General features: G+C 42.2%; 1 long non-coding RNA gene across 1 annotated transcript in view; it reads left to right on the plus strand.

The window, feature by feature from the left end:
* The window catches only part of LOC126997836 (uncharacterized), a 19,013-nt gene extending 831 nt beyond the window's left edge, over positions 1–18,182 (plus strand). The window contains exons 2-4 of the long non-coding RNA XR_007752395.1: positions 12,269–12,443; positions 15,705–15,819; positions 16,915–18,182. This is a non-coding gene — a long non-coding RNA (uncharacterized LOC126997836). The remainder of the gene's footprint in view (positions 1–12,268; positions 12,444–15,704; positions 15,820–16,914) is intronic.
* The last annotated feature ends 770 nt before the right edge of the window (positions 18,183–18,952 follow it).

The following is an 18,952-nucleotide window of genomic DNA, read 5'->3' on the forward strand; positions in this document are numbered from 1 at the left end:
AGTAACACTTACCAATAGTAAACTCTGGCGTAACTGTATACCCCTAAGGGAGCCGTAGGTAGACAAACAAGTAGTAAAAAAAACATAGATGGCGACTCACCAGTAGGTATGTTGTATGCCACAGCTGGCCACCCTATCCAGTATACACAAACTAAAGAGGCCTCCTAGTAAGATATAGACTTAAGTTAATGGGCTGCTGGTGTGCTGGCCGGTGACTCAGACTATGCTGCTGGTGTGTAGCATAGCTGGGCACGATAACAGAAAACCTTATTCCCGATAACCGATAACTGATAATGAAAAACCTTAACGGCGATAACCGATATTCGTTAACTAGAGACACAAATATAGACGATAACCGATACCCAATATAAATCCACAATTCCGATACTAGCTAGCGATAAGTTCGATAGGCGAAAACGATACTATATTGATGTTTCAGATAGAACAACATTGATGAATTCAAATTTTCATTATCTGTATTTTAGGAAACTTACAAAACCTTAAAACCACACGTTGACACGTACCTATGGACGGTAATACTAGAAATGCCTGAACCGGTGTTGTGTTACTTGGCGTCTCCACCGTCAAAAATTGTATACAAACACTGGTCTCTCGTGAACGGTGCATGCTCAGACCAGCAAGCGTGTGTACAGTCAATAAAAGCTTTTAAACCACAATAGAATTACTGGGCTGAATCAAACATATAGTACAACTACCATCCTCGCTGTTTCTAGAACGACACTCTGTGCGAGTTGTATTTATATGTACAGAGTGTACGTTGTTCTAGAAACAGCGAGGATGGTGGTACTGTATGTTTGATTCAGCTTTCCAGCAACTCTTAATGTGTTAAAAAAACATTGTGAGACTGTACAGGTCTACACTTAATGGTCTGAGCATGCGCAGTTCACGAGAGACCAGTGTTTGTACACAAAAGCGCCAGCTTTTGACGATGGGACACCAAATAACACAACACCGGGTGCCTTCAATACCTTGACATGCTCACCAACGAATATGGAATATCAAATTTGAGGCAGTGAATAATCATTTTTGGGGCAAAGTTAAATGATTTTTCTCTATGATATATTGATTTTTGAGTAGCATAAAAAAAATAACCTAGTATATTAATTTTCATGACCTAAGTATGAAATCTCATCACCGAAGATATTTCATACCCTGAAGTTTTTTCATACAACACCGGGCCACGCATGCGCAGTAAGGAGACAACATTTTTTTTCTGAGAGGTGGAAAAAAAGTAGCAATTATCGCTAGTTTGGTTACAAAAGTAACGAAGATACCGATATATATTTAAATAAGTAGCGGATGGTCGATAATCCGATTTTGTTATCAGCGATAAAGTATCGCGATAACTTATCGCGATAACGCCCAGCTATGGTGTGTAGTATGATGAAGACGGGGCGTGGATGGTGTGGTGACGCGAGCAGCGAGAGCGGTGTGTTTATCACTTATGGTGGTCAGTGGATAACTAACCCGTGTGGGTATCGGGCGCCTCCCTTCTCAACTTTTACTTACACGCAGAACCCACCGCGTCGAACCCGTTTCACCCTTTAATGACTTATGATACTTGACTAACCACTATTGCCAATTCCCTTCTTACCATTATTATATACGAATTACGGTCATTTCGCCCACATGCCAATTCGCCCACATACCAATTCGCCCACAAGTCAATTCGCCCACAAGTCAATTCGCCCACATATAAGAGTCAATTCGCCCACATATAAGAGTCAATTCGCACATATAATTAAAAAAGAAATAATTATTAAAAAACATCAACATATATGCTACATATATGCAAGATTTAAAAAAAAGAAACTTTGATTTAATAAACAGCTACGTACATGCAAGATTCAGCTGCGGACTGGGCCATTAGTTTCTCAGTCATATTGGCACTACTTTACGGTCTAATTAAGTGGATTTATTACTTTTATTAAGAGGCTCCAATTTCACACGTGGGGTTAATGCTTCCAATGGGATATTAGTAATAGAAAAGATAAGCTACGTACATGCAAGATTCAGCTGCGGACTGGGCCATTGAGATGAGCACACGCTTTCAGCAACTGATATGCAGATCTCTCACCCCTCACGTGCTCATCCCAAAGAGTGAATATTTTACCCTGTAAGTCTCTATATTTTTTCCATTGGATCCTTCGTAGCTTTTTTTCGGATACTAGCCTTATGTAGATAGATGTCAATTTAGCCTCTTTGTGGAGAAGGCTTACGAGGAGGTAAAACTGGAGGTTACATCTACCTGCAGCACGTTTGTTGAGTCGATTGTGCCAGCCTTCAATGTCATTATTGGTACGGACAGACTGATTGAAAATACTCCAGCTAGAAGTTGGCCATAAGGAGTTGTGGATCCATGTTCTTGAAATATACTGCATTATCGTTCGTAACTGGGCTGTGGTAGCTTGGCGAGAGAGACGTTCAAACATGGGATCTATATCTGCCTCAGGCAGAAATGGAAGGGCCATCACTTTCCGCAAGTATTTGTACGTCCCGTCATCATGTGTGTAGGCATGCTGGAGACCAACCTCTTGAACCTACGTATGTATTTCAAAACAAAGAAATTAGACATTGTAGTGTACAAAAGAAAAAAAATCTGGTCACATTATGGTGATACAATTTGTTTAAAAACTACTATTCGACAGGAATATATAAAAAAATCTGTAGGCAATTAGCTAAATTGACTAACCTTTCTCCATACAGCTTGCGTCCAATGGTATACGCATCCCTTGACCTTGGCGTTAGGCAAAACCTCAGGCAAGACTTTCCACATTGCTTTCTCATAGTCGATTGTTATGTGTTGAACAGAAGGCTCATTTGGTAGTCTAGTTAAAACTTCGTGGAAAACTTTTCGGTAGTCACTCTTTTTTCTCCCAGACATAATGACAAATAGTGAGGGGACTTGTTTTGCATGGTCCTCTGTCCTCACAAAAGCGTTGACTGTCATCAACTGTGTAAAAGGGTGCCTGCATAGCTTAAACGTGCTATCAATATACCATGACTTTGCCTTCGTTAGATGTTCTATTTGTTTTCTCGTTGCGAAGATCAAATGGCGTCGTTCACGAACTGATACGTCACCTATAAGAAAGTCGTCAGGAATCTGATTCACATCTAGTTCAAATTTCAGGTTTTTTGGCTCTGTCGGTCTGAACATTTGTCTTTGTCTGTTTGCTATTCTTGCCAAGTGCTCTGGCTTAGGCAAACTAGGGCATGGTGCATTTCCCATCTCTTTTAGCAGAACATCATCCACTATAGCAGACGCTGGCTTAAATAGATCTTGTGCTGCCAGTTTCTTTACCTGTAATGTTACTTTAGTGGCGATATCAGAGCCAGTTGATGGTGAATGGTTGTGCAACAAGTTGTTCTTGACAAATTTTCCATTTCTCTGTTACTAGTGCCTTGCATGGGTTTCTTTTAGGACAGACAGTACACTGCCAGTAAGTTACATTCGATCGCTGCATTTTTTTGTTGTAAGTGTACCCATGACTGTCAACGAGCTTGTCTCTACCATGCTGTGTGCCCTTCTCAAAGAGCTGGAATGTAATTTCACTTTCTGGCTGCAGTTCATTATTTTGTATGGCTGGGTCACCAAGTGATTTCTCTAGTTCCATGGGCAAGTCAGGTGGGTCATCAATTGAAGACTCTTGTTCAACTGCAGGGATGTGTGGTTCGTGTTCCATTGCAGGGGTGGCTGGGTCGTCCACTGGATGGGACGTTGGTTCGTGTTCCATTGCAGGGGTGGCTGGGTCGTCCACTGGATGGGACGTTGGTTCGTGTTCCATTGCAGGGGTGGCTGGGTCGTCCACTGGATGGGACGTTGGTTCGTGTTCCATTGCAGGGGTGGCTGGGTCGTCCACTGGATGGGACGTTGGTTCGTGTTCCAATGCAGGGGTGGCTGGGTTGTCCACTGGATGGGACGTTGGTTCGTCAGTGTAGGTGCAAGTATTACAATTTCAATCAATGGAAATACTGGATTTCACAGCTGTCCAGTAATCAGCACGAGATATGCCAGTATTACATTTCCTGTGTTGCCACTTCCCACACATGTCGCACTGTAGACCTTCTTGCCTTGCCCTTACAGGTACAAGGCACTGAATACACTCGTCTGTGCAGTCTACCGTCTTGCCAGGAACTGTTTTAATTCTATGATCATGGCCAATTACAAAACATAGGTAATGAACCGCCAAACCAGTCAGGTAAATTAACCGAACCAATGAACCATAAACACACACACACACTCTCTCTCTCTCTCTCTCTCTCTCTCTCTCTCTCTAGTAGTAGTAGTACTTGGGGTAGTAGTAGTAGTAGTATTTGTTGTTGTTGTTGTTGTTGTTCCCGAAATGACTTAACAGTGTGGGCGAAATGACCTGTGGGCGAAATGACTCCACAGTGTGGGCGAAATGACCTGTGGGCGAAATGGCTCCACAGTGTGGGCGAAATGGCATGTGGGCGAAATGACCGGATACCTTACATACAATACGTACAACCTATCATACCTATATGATTATGCACGTATAGTTATGATATACTCCCCCCCCCAAAGGGAAGAGGTTAGATTCTACCTTCTTGAGCCAAGGCTCGCCACAACTGAGAGGACCGAAGGGCAGAGGGACGAGTCGTACGTGACAACCCGCTACCGGCTATGTCCATCTGGCCCGTTCCGGGGCATGTCGATGATGCATCAACCTGCTCGAGCGAACTGACCTCACCCACATCAATCTCTAGCGGATAAAGGGTCTTAATCGAACGGATGGTTGTTCCCTTATCAGTTTGTACTTCGACTACCCGGCAAAATGTATCTTTACCTCTCAATAATTTGGTGACCTTACCCAGACGCCAAAACAATCATGGGCCTTCATCATGCATGAGTACCACGTTTCCGACGCTGGGCCATACATTACCCGATCTGGCCAATCTATTCTTGTTAGATTCTCTTAAAGACAATAAATACTCACTTGCCCATCGTTTCCATAATTCGTTAGACAACTTAGAAACATATTGCATACGCCGGGTCACATGAGTATTGTCAAACAAGGTTGGGTCATTAAGCTCCTCTTCACCAACTACATGTCCAGGAAATGGTTTCAATTGACGTCCATATAGCAACTGAGAAGGAGCTATGGGTATGGGTTCACCCAAGTCCCCACTGACGTAACCTTAAGGCCGGTCATTCACTGCGGCCTCTAACTCTAGTAGAACTGTATTCAATTCCTCTTTAGTTACTAAAGCTCTACCTAGTACTTTCTTCATGCCGGACTTTATGATGCCTTTACATCTTTCCCAAATAGCTCCATACCAAGGCGCCCGTGCGGGAATAAATCGCCGTTCGCACTTCATTTCCGACAAGTTGGTGATGACCTTATCATCCTTGATTAAATCCAACAAGACCTTGGACCCACTTTTGAAGGTAGAAGCGTTGTCACTTGACAGGAGTTGAGGAAAACCTTTCCTACTACAAAACCTCCTGAAGGCATGTATGAAGGAGTCACAATACAGATTGTTCACCAATTCTGAATGTACAGCTTGAGTCACTGCACAGGTGAACAATACAATGTATAGCTTGCTCAGTACGTTCCTTTCATCTTTGATGTTAATGGCACCTGTATAATCTGTACCTGTTACTTGGAATGGTGCTAAGTGTTGAACTCTAATATCAGGTAGGGGAGGATCAGGCACTTTGGCATACCTTTTACCTTGTAACTTCTTGCATATCATGCATTTACTCTGAACCCCCTTTACCACCTGTCTCATTTTAGGGATCCAGTATTTATGCCTTAACCCGGGAACACAAACCTGGGGTGCTGTCCACCCCACAAAAAAAAAAAACATTGGCAATTCTCCTGCATTAGCTCACAGCTCTTCAGCGATCCTTGCCGGGTTAGTCCGAAGGTTGCTCTTGGAGGTGGTGCACGTGTGTGTTTGATGCTCCTTCTGTTGTTGATGTTATTCTTTTTTTCGGTGCAGCACGCCCCACGTTAGTGTTTTTGTACTATGTGCCATGTGTGTTATGGGGTGCATGACACCCCACTTTATGATATGCTGGGGTGCATACCACCCCAGGTATGTGTTTTTGGTACCTGTTTCTTTAAAGAATTTTTTTTTATTTAATTTGAATTTTTATCTCGAATTTTTGGGAAAACTTGAAATTTCAGTATTTTTCCTTTATTTTTTTTTAGACCAGAAGAATTTAGTGAGTCAAGTAACTTTAACAACCAAAATGAAGAGGAAGGAGGCTAATTTCTGTGGAATTTTTCAAAAATACAATTGTTTGAAAGGAAACGTGTTTTTTCTCGATCCGAAAATGGGGTTAGCTACACCCCAGGTTTGTGTATGTGTGACAAAAACTGAAGGTTTGAGTTCCCGGGTTAAATAAGCCATTACGAATCCAACTCCATAATGCTGACACATCCTATGAGTGTATTCTACCAGCATCTCTGTCACTTTATGTTTTCTAGGAAGAAGAATTGGGTTCTTCGTCTGCCCGCTAACTAGAGCTCTCTGTAATCTACTCCTACACCTTATTACATCTCCCCCTTTGTACAAACCCAACTGATACATCAAAGGTGTAGGTTTCTGTTTATCCTTACTGTCTAGTTGCTTGTAGTCTACAGGAAATACTTCTTCTTGCACCAAGGCTGCTACTTTCATTTCTGCTACTCTGAGTTCATTTACATTTAAATATGAGGTAGTTACATTACTTACTTTCTTACATTTAGTTACAAACCTGAGAATCCACGCCATGACTCTTAACTAGTCTACCGAAAAGTCTACCGAAATTGCTAAACCTCTCCCAATTAAGTAGAGTCGGCTCAATTTCTTTCTCGGAGGGCGCTATACCTGCAGACACGACCACCTGTTCACTTACTAAAACATCTGAGATCCTAGCTGATACTGGCCAAGAATCCCTGTGAGGCAACCATTGGGGTCCTTTCCACCACAACGATGACTGAACTAAGGCTGTCGCAGTAACACCTCTAGTAAGCAGGTCACTAGGATTATCCCCAGTAACGATGTAAGGTAACCGAGCTTCTGGGACCAACCCCTTAATCTCATCTACTCTATTTTGTACATAAGAAGTCAGTTCTTTACTACTGGAGAGCCAAGCTAAGGCGATCTGACTATCACACCATAAATGTGTCTCTTCTATAGTCAATTCCTCTTTGTACGCCTCTTTTACAAACTTAGCTAACCTGGCTGCTAACACTGCAGCCGTCAACTCTAACTTAGGTACTGTCAGAGTTTTAATTGGGGCTACTTTAGCTTTGGCCATTACTAACTTACTATCACTATTATCACAGAAATAGGCCGCAGCCCCATAGGCCTCGGTACTAGCGTCACTGAATACATGCAACTGTGTTATCACCCCATCACATACCTGTCTGGGGAACTTTACTTGCAAACAACCCTGTACATCCTTATATAGACTTTTCCACTCTCTCTGCTTCTCTACTGGGATCTCTTCATCCCACCCACGCTGGATCTTCCATAGCTGTTGGACGAATAGCCTAGCCCTGATGGTAACAGGTAGAACTACACCTAGAGGGTCAAAGACACTTGCTGTTATACTTAATGCTTCTCTCTTTGTTAGCACCTCACCTTCATGGCTTTTGATCTGGATAGCTAACAGATCCCTTTCTGTTTCCCAGAACACTCCCAGGGTTTTGACTCTAGTTTGATCCACTGCTGCTATACCCTTTGCTTTGAATTCCTTCTGCAGTGGTACAGAATTAGAAATTCACTCTCTTAGATAAAGATGAGCTTTAGAAAAGATCTCGTTAGCTAACTCACACTGTTCTTTCACTACACTATAGTTATTGCCTGTCCCCTGCAATTTGTCAATGTACAGTCCTCTTTGCAGGTCTTTTATTCCCTGTTGTTCTTTAACGTTCTCTAAATGTCTCCGGATGGTGGCATTTAGAAGAAATTGGGAACATGTTGCCCCAAAAAGCACTACCTTGAACCTGTAAATGATGAAGTCACTATCGATGTTAAGAGGATCTTCAGGCCACAAGAACCTGGTACTATCCTGATCTTCCTCAGCTAGCTTCACCATCAAGTAGGCTTTTTCTATGTCACTAACCCAGGCATACTTGTGTAGTCTGAACCTTAGTAAGATCTCAGTAAGGTCAGTTACTAAAGTGGGTCCCGTGAAGAGACAATCGTTCAAACTAAGATCTTGGGGACTGGTTTTTGCTGAACAGTCATACACTACTCTTACTGGAGTGGTTACACTCTCTTTCTTCACTCCTTTATGAGGCAAGTAGTGACATGGATTACCACTTAATTCTGCAGTCTTAACCCTCTCAATAAATCCTCTCTTCTCTTGCTCTTGTAGAACCTTGGAGTTTTTTTTTTTTTACTACAAAGGAGGCAGCTCAAGGGCAACAAAAAAAGAAAACAATAATAAAAAAAAGCCTGCTACTCGCTGCTCCTAAAGTAAAGCAAAAGAGGTGGCCGAAAGGGAGATCAAATACAGGAGAGGTGTCCTGGAGTACTGGTCACAATATTCAGGATCTTTAATAAACTTTCTTTGTAACCCTCTAAGGCGGCCTAAGGCTAACTTTAAATTTGTAGGCAGCAGTTGTTTTTCTCATTCCAAGGTAAGTTTACAGTGTACCTATTTTCCTCGGAGGAATATTTTACTGTCTCTTCAAAGTGACGCATCACCTCTTTAGATCTGTTACTCATATCATCTGACTTTATCCCCACGTGATATAATTCCCAGAGAGCAGTTAAGTCTTTTAACTCTGGGCGTAGGGTCTCTACCTCCGGTTTGCCAAGGTGCATATCAATTGGGTGTTGCCACTTTAAGTATGGTAACCACCTCTACCTTAGCTCCACTATCAGGTGCATCATACTGACCACTTATGGCATAACCGTAGATGGTGGGCAGCAGAACTATGCCCTCCTGTCGGACATATCCAGAATGCACTATATCATAATAGTGGTCTGCCCCTATTAGCAGGCTTATCCCACCATTGTCATCCATAAAGGGATCTGCCAATCTCTAACCTTTACTTACCAACCGTCCCTGTATACCATCCAGACCCACTAGACTCTTATAGGTAGGCAACTGATCTATTACTACCACATTTAAGGTTCTCTTTCTAGCCTTATGCTGGAATTTCAGTGCCACAACTTCATACACTTTCCTTTCACTACTTCCTGTGAATCCCTGTAACTGTAACTGAACCTTTCCTATCACCTGTCCAAACAGGATCGGGATACAAATGATATCTGTGAACACTGGTCTAATGAGGCTCGAGTTTTCAGGACCTTATTGTCCTTGGGACACAAGGGTATCTGTATAGTTGGTAAAACTACTGTGGTCTTTCCTGACAATGATGTTCAGGTGGTAGAAGTCTCCTTGGACTCTTTACTCTCCGCTTTAACTGGCCTGTGGTCCTGTCTATTAATAGGACACAGCACAGCATAATGTTTCTTATGGCAGGTAGCACATGGCCATACCTTAGGGTTGCTACAACCTTTCTTGCCATGGTCTACGCTCAAGCAACCAGTACAGAGATGCAATTCCTTGGCTCTATTTATTTTGCCCATACCATCCTTATATCTATCACATTTGTACCAAAGGTGCTTAGGATTATTACACAACCTACACGTCTTAGGGTTGTTTGCAGCGGGGTTCGGTTTACTGTATCTCCCTCTGTTCGTAGGATAAGTCTTAGGGTTTCCTTGCTGGACTGAACATGCTGCAGTGGCAACCGATTCTCTCTCATGAGTTGGTACATTGTCACTAACTTCTAAGGTTTGCATTTCTCTTAAAAATGCTTCTGTGAATTGGTCTAAGTCTAGCCACTGCTCTTTCAATTCATGACGGATATTTTCCCCTAAGGGAGCTGGTAACTTCTGGGTTAAAATGGCAGTACAAATTTCAGATAAGGTGACCCCTGTAGTGTTGATGGACTTAATTGCACACCCAAAGGCAGCATGGAAGCGTTTAAGTTCATTGATCTCATAAGCTGGAGCCACCAGGTTATAAAAACTGCTAATGTGTGCTGCTTTGATCTGATCTTCCCTTTCGTACGTGTCTTTTAATAATCGTACCGCAGGCTCATAACTGGCTCCTTCAATGCTAAACCCACTTATTAAAGTTAAAGGGTGCCCTTTCATCTGTCCTCTCAGGTAGGTAAACTTCTGTATATCTGTAAGTTCTTCTCTGTCATGTACTGCGCACTTAAATAATTCCCAAAATCCAGTCCAGGTTCTAGGATCGCCCTCGAAGGTAGTTAAGTTCAAGGTTGGTAACTTAATCTCTTTACGCTTAATTGCCTTGTTACCATCTTCGTGCTTTAATTTGGTTATTGCGATCTTCAATTTAGTTAGTTCATCCTCAACAGAGCCTTCATACTCGCTCTGTTTTTTTTTTTTTTTTTTTTTTTTTTTTAACGTTGCCTATTGCACCGGTAGGCATCTTCCTGGTGGGGCCTGATGGTCGGCCCAAGGCTTCTTCCAGGTGGGGCCTGATGGTCGGCCCAGCCCGTTCTGGCGCAGGCGAGTGTTTATAGTGGCGCCATCTTGCATTGGCTCATGCTGCCCCCCGGAACTCGTTCTTGATTCGCTTGGACGGCTTCCTCTAGAGTCCGGGTTGATGGGTGGTCTTCAGGACAGCATGTGGGTAGTTTTAAGCCACTCGGCGGTGACTGAAAAATCCGAGTGGTAGCGTGAGGATTCGAACCTGCGTCGTCCATCACGCGGCGAATGTGGGTCCAGTACGCTATCAGTTCGGCCACCGCCTATTCCTTCCTCATCATCCAAAAGTTCAAGTATTTGCCAGTCATAATCCTTCTTTTTCTCTAATGAGGCTGTTAATCGCCGCTGCAAACACGTCATTTGTATTTAATCGTTACCGCTCAATATGTCTACACAAGAATTCAATAACTTGGTACAGGCAGACTTACTTCCGGCTCTCAGTCTCTTTAATTTCTTAAGGTCTGCCATGTTGGTGGTGATTCTTGCTAAGTTACCATAAATAAAAGCACTATGTAGTAAATAAAAGTAATATGCTATCAACAAAAGCAATAAGTTAAGGGATGGTAATCACTGATGCTGGAAGGCAAAATAATTGTTAAAATTCAATAAAACTTGTTATAACTTTCAACTTACACTTTAACTTTCACCATGTTAATAGTAAATTTCTTTACTTCAATTACTTCACTTGAAATCCTTAAACCCTGTGCTGATACTTTACTTTAATTTCTCTTACTTTCATTATACTTTCTCTTTACTTTTTACTCTACTTTCTTTAACTTTACTTTTGAGTGCCCACTAAAACCACAAAGATAGACAAAATTAAATGTTAAGAACTATTGCGGTTTCATTTCTTTAAGTTTCCCTTTACTTTTTCTTTTACTTTTAGACACACACCGGCATATAAGATAACTAGTCCTTTAACCCCTGCAAGTCAACAGCCAAGCCAACTTCTGCCGGGGTGGGTGGTTAATGGCCCGGATACTACGCAGGTTGATATGCACGCCAATCCCCATAACGAATCTCCCTCAGTGGTGCTTACCTTGGCCTTCCCTTAACTTACACAAAAATAGGTCGGCACTGATACGTGTATTGTACACCAAGAGACACGTAGGAATGAAAAAATATTGCGGCGATATCACCCGGCATGACCAACAACCCCCAGTGAAACTCACTCGTTCGCTGCTAACGCCGGCGCACCACTCCACATAATTACCCAGGTATTTTCACTGTTACTTTACTTTACGGATCCTGGTCACGGCACCATCACTTTGTTGTAACTGTATACCCCTAAGGGAGGCGCCTCCCTTCTCAACTTTTACTAACACGCAGAACCCACCGTGTCGAACCCGTTTCACCCTTTAATGACTTATGATACTTGACTAACCACTATTGCCAATTCCATTCTTACTATTATTATAACAATATGTACAACCTATCATACCTATACGATTATGCACGTATAGTTATGATAAACTCCACAACCTGTGATCTACATCCTGTTGTGCACCTCCATGTTTTGTGCTGTCATGTTTGTTCTTGAATGTAGCATTGTTCTGGGAGTGACTTCCATACAAGGTGTGTTGAGTTTTGTTGTGTTTGTGTGTGCTTGTCAGTGCTTTCAATGTGGCTCATTATTTTGAAGACTTCTATCAAGTCCCCTCTCTCCCATCTTCCTATTTGTGATGTTTTGCATGAAGACATTTTGGTGCATGTGTGTTCCATCAGGGTGTTAATGTGATCCCATCCCTTGCAGGAGCTGGAGTGCTGGGTGAGGAGGTGCCTCTCCCTCATCGTGTTGAGTGCCCAGCTTGTACCGTTCACCACTGGCAGGGTTTCAGGCACCGCTGAGTGCTCCGCAGGGTCGTCAACAATTATGATGTCGGCCTAAAAAATAATCTTCAATGCACTTATTGGCAACATCGTATTGAGTGAGTGAGTCTTGATTGCTTTCATGAATAGCCTAGTGATGTCCTGTTAATAAACTTGCTATCATTACAGTCACTTGGCCGTGTTGAGGTTCGTACTAACATCAATATCTTTCCTTTTTATAGCATCACAAGCACCCATTGTTTCATTTTTCTTTATTTGATATTTCATGCATAGTAGTCTTCCAATGCATCACTCTGACTACCTGCTACAGTGGACTGTTGATCTACTAAGGCCAGGCCACAAACCTTACTGCTGGAACCATTATTTTTACTGTTTGACTGATTCTCATTACCTACAGACTACCAGCTAATTCATTGTAACAGTTAGGCAGAGTCATAGCTGGGCGTTATCGCGATAAGTTATTGCGATACTTTATCGCTGATAACAAAATCCGGTTATCAGCCATCCACTACTTATTTAAATATATATCGGTATCTTTGTTACTTTTGTAACCAAACTAGTGATAACCGCTACTTTTTTCCGCCTTTCAGAAAAAAACGTCCCGGTGTTGTGTGAAAAAACTTCGGGGTATGAAATATCTTCGGTGAAGAGATTTCATACTTAGATCATCAACATTAAAACACTAGGTTATTTTTTTATGTTACTCAAAAATCAATATATCAAAGAAAAATCATTTAACTTTGCCCCAAAAATGATTATTCGCTGCCTCAAATTTGATATTCCATATTCATTTGTGAGCATGTCATGGTATTGAAGGCACCCGGTGTTGTGTTATTTGGTGTCCCATCTTCAAAAGCTGGCGCTTTTGTTTACAAACACTGGTCTCTCGTGAACTGTGCATGTTCAGACCAGTAAGTGTAGCCCTGTACAGTCTCAAAGCTTTTTAACATATTAGAGTAGTTTCTGGAAGGCTGAATCAGACACACAGTACCACCATCCTCGCTGTTTCTAGAACGACACTCTGTACATATAAATACAACTCGTACAGAGTGTCGTTCTAGAAACAGCGGGGATGGTGGTAGTGGTACTGTATGTCTGATTCAGCCTTCCAGCAACTCTTAATTATGGTTGAAAAGCTTTGTGAGACTGTACAAGTCTATGCTTGCTGGTCTGAGCATGCCCAGTTCACGAGAGACCAGTGTTTGTAAACAAAAGTGTTGACGGTGGGGACACCAAATAACACAACGCCGGTTCAGGCTTTTCTAGTATTACCATCCATATGTACGTGTCAACATGTGGTCTTCAGGTTTTGTAAGTTTTCTAAAATATAGATAGTGAAAATTTAAATTCATCAATGTTTTTCTATCTGAAATATCAATATAGTATCGTTTTCGCCTATCAGACTTATCGCTAGCTAGTATCGGAATTGTGGATTTATATCGGGTATCGATTATCGGTTATTGCCTATATTTGTGTCTCCAGTTAACGAATATCGGTTATCACCGATAAGGTTTTTCATTATCAGTTATCGGTTATCGGGAATAAGGTTTTCTGTTGTCGTGCCCAGCTAAGGGCAGAGTAATATACTATCATGGAAAAAGTTGCCAAGATTAGATACGTAGATACAGCAAATCTTGCTGGTGACAGTACTCACTGATGTGCTGCACCCACAGACTTCCCTTGTGTGGCTCTGACATCAAGCAGGAGAAGTTCATCATGCTGCCCACAGGAAGGGCTTCACCGGAGACACCACCAGCCAGGCGGTGAGTGACGCTGCTTGTTGGAATGGGGTCCTAGTAGTAGTAGACATAGCTGGGCACGATGACAGAAAACCTTATTCCCGATAACCAATAACTGATAATGGAAAACCTTATCGGTGATAATGGATATTCGTTAACTGGAGACAGAAATATAGGCGATAACCGATAACCGATACCCGATATAAATCCACAATTCCGATACTAGCTAGCGATAAGGCCAATAGGCGAAAACGATACTATATTGATATTTCCAATAAAAAACTTAGATGAATTCAAATTTTCATTATCTGTATTTTAGAAAACTTACAAAACCTGAAAACCACATGTTGACACGTACATATGTGTTATTTGGCGTCCCCACCGTCAAAAGCTGGCGCTTTTGTTTACAAACACTGGTCTCTCGTGAACTGTGCATGCTCAGACCAGCAAGCGTAGACCTGTACAGTCTCACAAAGCTTTTTAACCATAATTAAGAGTTGCTGAAAAGCTGAATCAGACGTACAGTACCACTACCACCATCCCCGCTGTTTCTAGAACGACACTCTGTACAAGTTGTATTTATATGTACAGAGTGTCGTTCTAGAAACAGCGAGGATGGTGGTACTGTATGTCTGATTCAGCCTTCCAGCAACTCTTAATGTGTAAAAAAGCTTTGTGAGACTGTACAAGGCTACGCTTACTGGTCTGAACATGCGTAGCTCACGAGAGACCAGTGTTTGTAAACAAAAGCGCCAGGTTTTGACGATGGGACACAAAATAACACAACACCGGGTGCCTTCAATACCATGGCATGCTCACAAACGAATATAGAACATCAAATTTGAGGCAATGAATAATAATTTTTGGGGCAAAGTTAAATGATTTCTCTTTGATATATTGATTTTTTGAGTCTAACAAAAAAAATAACCTTATGTTTTAACGTTGATAATCTAAGTATGAAATCTCTTCACCGAAGATGTTTCATACCCCGAAGTTTTTTCATACAACACCGTGCGCCCGGGCCACGTGTAGGGAGGAGACAACGTTTGTTTTCTGTGAGGCGGGAAAAGTAGCGATTATCGCTAGTTTGGTTACAAAAGTAACGAAGACACCGATATATATTCACATAAGTAGCGGGTGGCCGATAACCTGATTTTGTTATCTGCGATAAAGTATCGCGATAACCCCCAGCTATGGTAGTAGTAGTAGTAGTAGCAGTAGTGGTAGTAGATATAACTCTTCCTTTACTGTTAAAAATGAATGAATACTACAATTACTACTACTGCTACCAATGCTACTTCTTCTCCTCCTCCTCCTCCTCCTTTCCTCATTTTCCTTTTCTTCCTCCATTTCTACCTTTTCATTTTCCACTTCTTCCTCCTCTGCCACCTCCTCCTTTTCTTCCTCTCCCTACTTTTCCTCCTCTGCTTTCTTCATTTTCTCCTCTTCCTTTTACTACTCTGCCTCCTCCTCCTCCTCCTCCTTATTTCCTCTCCTTCTTTTCCTCTTCCTACCCTCTTCATCTTCCTTTTATTACTTCTCTTCCAAAACCTCCTTCATTTCTCCTCCTCCTTCTCCTACCACAGCACCCATACAATCCCTCCCCTCTTCCTCCCTCAGGACATCAGCATGAAGGCACCAGGTTCACCGAACACCAGCGTGACGCTCCCTGGCGGATCCAGCAGATACAAGACAACTTCCTCCAGCTGGCCAGGAGTGCTGAGGCCTCCTTCAGGTAACACTCTGCTCCTCTTCCTTCCTTCCTTTCTTCCTTCCTTCCTTCCTTCCTTCCTTCTCCTTTGTTGTAAAAAATATATATATTGAAGATAAAATCCCCTCATATATAAAACACACCATATACTTCTCTTCCTCCTTCCTTGCTTCCTTCCTTCCTTCCTTCCTTGCTTCCTTCCTTCCTTCCTTCCTTCTCCTTTGTTGTAAAAAAAAAATATATATAAAAGATAAAATTCCCTCATATATAAAACACACCATGTGCTTCTCTTCCTCCTTTCCTTCCTTCCTTCCTTCCTTCCTTCCTTCCTTTCTTCTCCTTTGTTGTAAAAAAATATATATAAAAGATAAAATTCCCTCATATATAAAACACACCATATGCTTCTCTTCCTCCTTCCTTCCTTCCTTCCTTCCTTCCTTCCTTCCTTGCCTCCTTCCTTCCTTCCTTCCTTCCTTCCTTGCTTGCTTCCTTGCTTCCTTCCTTCCTTCCTTCCTTCCTTCTCCTTTGTTGTAAAAAAATATATATAAAAGATAAAATTCCCTCATATATAAAACACACCATATGCTTCTCTTCCTCCTTCCTTCCTTCTTTCCTCCCTTCCTTCCTTGCTTCTCTTCCTCCTTCCTTCCTTCCTTCCTTCTCCTTTGTTGTAAAAAAATATATATAAAAGATAAAATTCCCTCATATATAAAACACACCATATGCTTCTCTTCCTCCTTCCTTCCTTCCTTCCTTCCTTCCTTCCTTCCTTCCTTCCTTCCTTCCTTCCTTCCTTCTCCTTTGTTGTAAAAAAAATATATATAAAAGATAAAATTCCCTCATATATAAAACACACCATATGCTTCTCTTCCTCCTTCCTTCCTTCCTTCCTCCCTTCCTTCCTTCCTTCCTTCCTTCCTTCCTTTCTTTCTTCATCCCTTCCTTCCTTCCTTCTTTTCTTCCTTGTCCTTTGTTGTAAAAAAAAAAATAATCACCCATATAAATCCCAGCATCCACTAAGGAGATGAGGCCTGGCAGTAGAGGGCATCAAGATACCTCCTCTTCACCCTGACCTGACCTGACCTGACCTGAACTCTCCCTCCACTTTTCCTTTGCCAGAGCGCAGTGTTTAGTGAGCGAACAATCTTCCTTCATCTGTATTTCCTCCTGCCTACGACTTGAACTCTTTCAAGAGGAGGGTATCAGGACACCTCTCCTCCCGAAATTGACCTCTCTTTCGGCCACTCCTCTAACTCTTTTTAGGAGCAGTGAGTAGCGGGCTTTTTTTTATAACATTTGTTACTTGTTTTTATGCCCTTGAACTGACTCCTCTGCTGTAAAAAAAAAAAAAAAAGAAAAAAAAATACTGCGAAGTGTTTGTATTGGTGAAGTTATTGAGGACTTTGCAAGACTCAACGCCAGGAGGAAGCCTTTCAAAGTGTTAAGTGTCTATTGTAGTCAATTTAACTTAGGTTAGTTTAGAATTGATCAAAGTTGAGGATATAAATCATAACACAATTAGTTTTTTGTTGATTTTGTCAGTGTTCACATTGTGAGGTAGTAGTACTTTGGGTAAATAACTTATCTTTAATAAGGGACTGTATTATTGGTTTGCACGGATAATCATTGCGTGCTTCTGACAAAAATAGTGTTGTCATGCATGACACACTATTTATATAACAAATTAAAGAATATCATCCCTTATATTTGTTGTTAGTACTTTGTTGGGTATCCTTTCTTCTTGATGACCATCTGAGGGCGACGTGGTACACTGTCAGCAAGATTTTTCAGCAATTCAGGCTTAAAATCTCCCCAACACTTTCGCAGTTCCACTTCAAGCTTGGGGAGTGCAGGTGTGTCACGTGAGCGTCTCAGCTTTCCTTTAATGATGGCCCAGAGATTTTCTATGGGTGAGATGTCCGGAGAATCACCCGGCCAGTCATTAATTCACTCAATCCCGCAGTCATCAAGCCACTGTGTGACATCTGGATCTGTGTGGCTCCATCCTGCTGGAAGATCTGAGCCTGTGTCTTGTGAAAGCTGTCCTCCAGATGGTCATTTAAAAGTTCAAAATAAAACACTTTGTTCACAGTTGTGTTCTTCGGTAATACTACCAAGTCCCCAACACCATAATGAGTAAAACAACCCCACACCATTAAGCTGGGAGAGTGTTTTGTGGTCTTCTGTGTGTAGCGTGGCAGGTCGCTGCATGGGTCTGCTGAGCTGGGGCGACGGTACACTTTTGCAGGGCCTCCTCCTCCACTCACACAGAAGATGCTCTTGTCACTCCACAGCACTTTCCGCCAATTGTCGAGAGGCCAACCTCTATACTTCTTGGCAAAAAGAAGCCTTCTCTTTCTCGGCTGATCATTTATGAGGGGCTTCTTCAGCGGCCGATAACACCGGTAGTTAAGGTCACGGTGCAAAGTTTCCTGCACTGTACGGAGAGACACGTTACTCAAAAGAACATGATTTTGTTCCTTTAATTCATTTGCTGTCAGGCTAGGATTGCCTTCAATCTGTAGCCTTAACACGTTTAGTTCTGCTGGACGTTTTTTAGGCTTCCCAGGCTGCTTTTTGGGGAGCGGTAGCTCACTCTCCCCGCCAGCTCTGTATCGGTGAATTAAGTTTTGCACTGTTCTGAGCTTCATTTTCTTCATGTCACAAATTTCCTTATTAGTGTGCCCAGCCCGGTAAAGTTCAATGACAGCCTGAATTGTTGTGGCATCAGGATGTTTTCCACCCATCGTAAAACCAAGGAAAAACAGGCAAAAAAAAAAACCAGTAGAGTAGGGCGACACTCGGCTATGAGTTTAACGCTGTTGCAACTGTCATCCGTTGCCAGTGGCCCGTTGGGGGTGGCCCCCCCCTCCCCTTCCACTAGTATGGGCGGAAAAAGATGCCTGTCACTGCCAGATGCATAATTCTCGCCTCTTTCATTCTCTTGAGACGATAGGGAGGGAAATTTAAATCGCGCGCTTAACCTCCGTTTGCGGACTCCGGCGTAATGTTTATCCGCGCAAGCCTGTACATGCATTATAAAACTTGGTTTCCTGATTTTCCTACGTTACATCTAATGAGTAGTTGGTGAGTTTGTATAAACATGATGATTAGTATATGACAAACTTACTAAATGCTTGTGAACCTAACAGGGCCT

Source organism: Eriocheir sinensis, chromosome 13 (genome assembly GCF_024679095.1).
Source record: "Eriocheir sinensis breed Jianghai 21 chromosome 13, ASM2467909v1, whole genome shotgun sequence".
NCBI lineage: Eukaryota > Metazoa > Arthropoda > Malacostraca > Decapoda > Varunidae > Eriocheir > Eriocheir sinensis.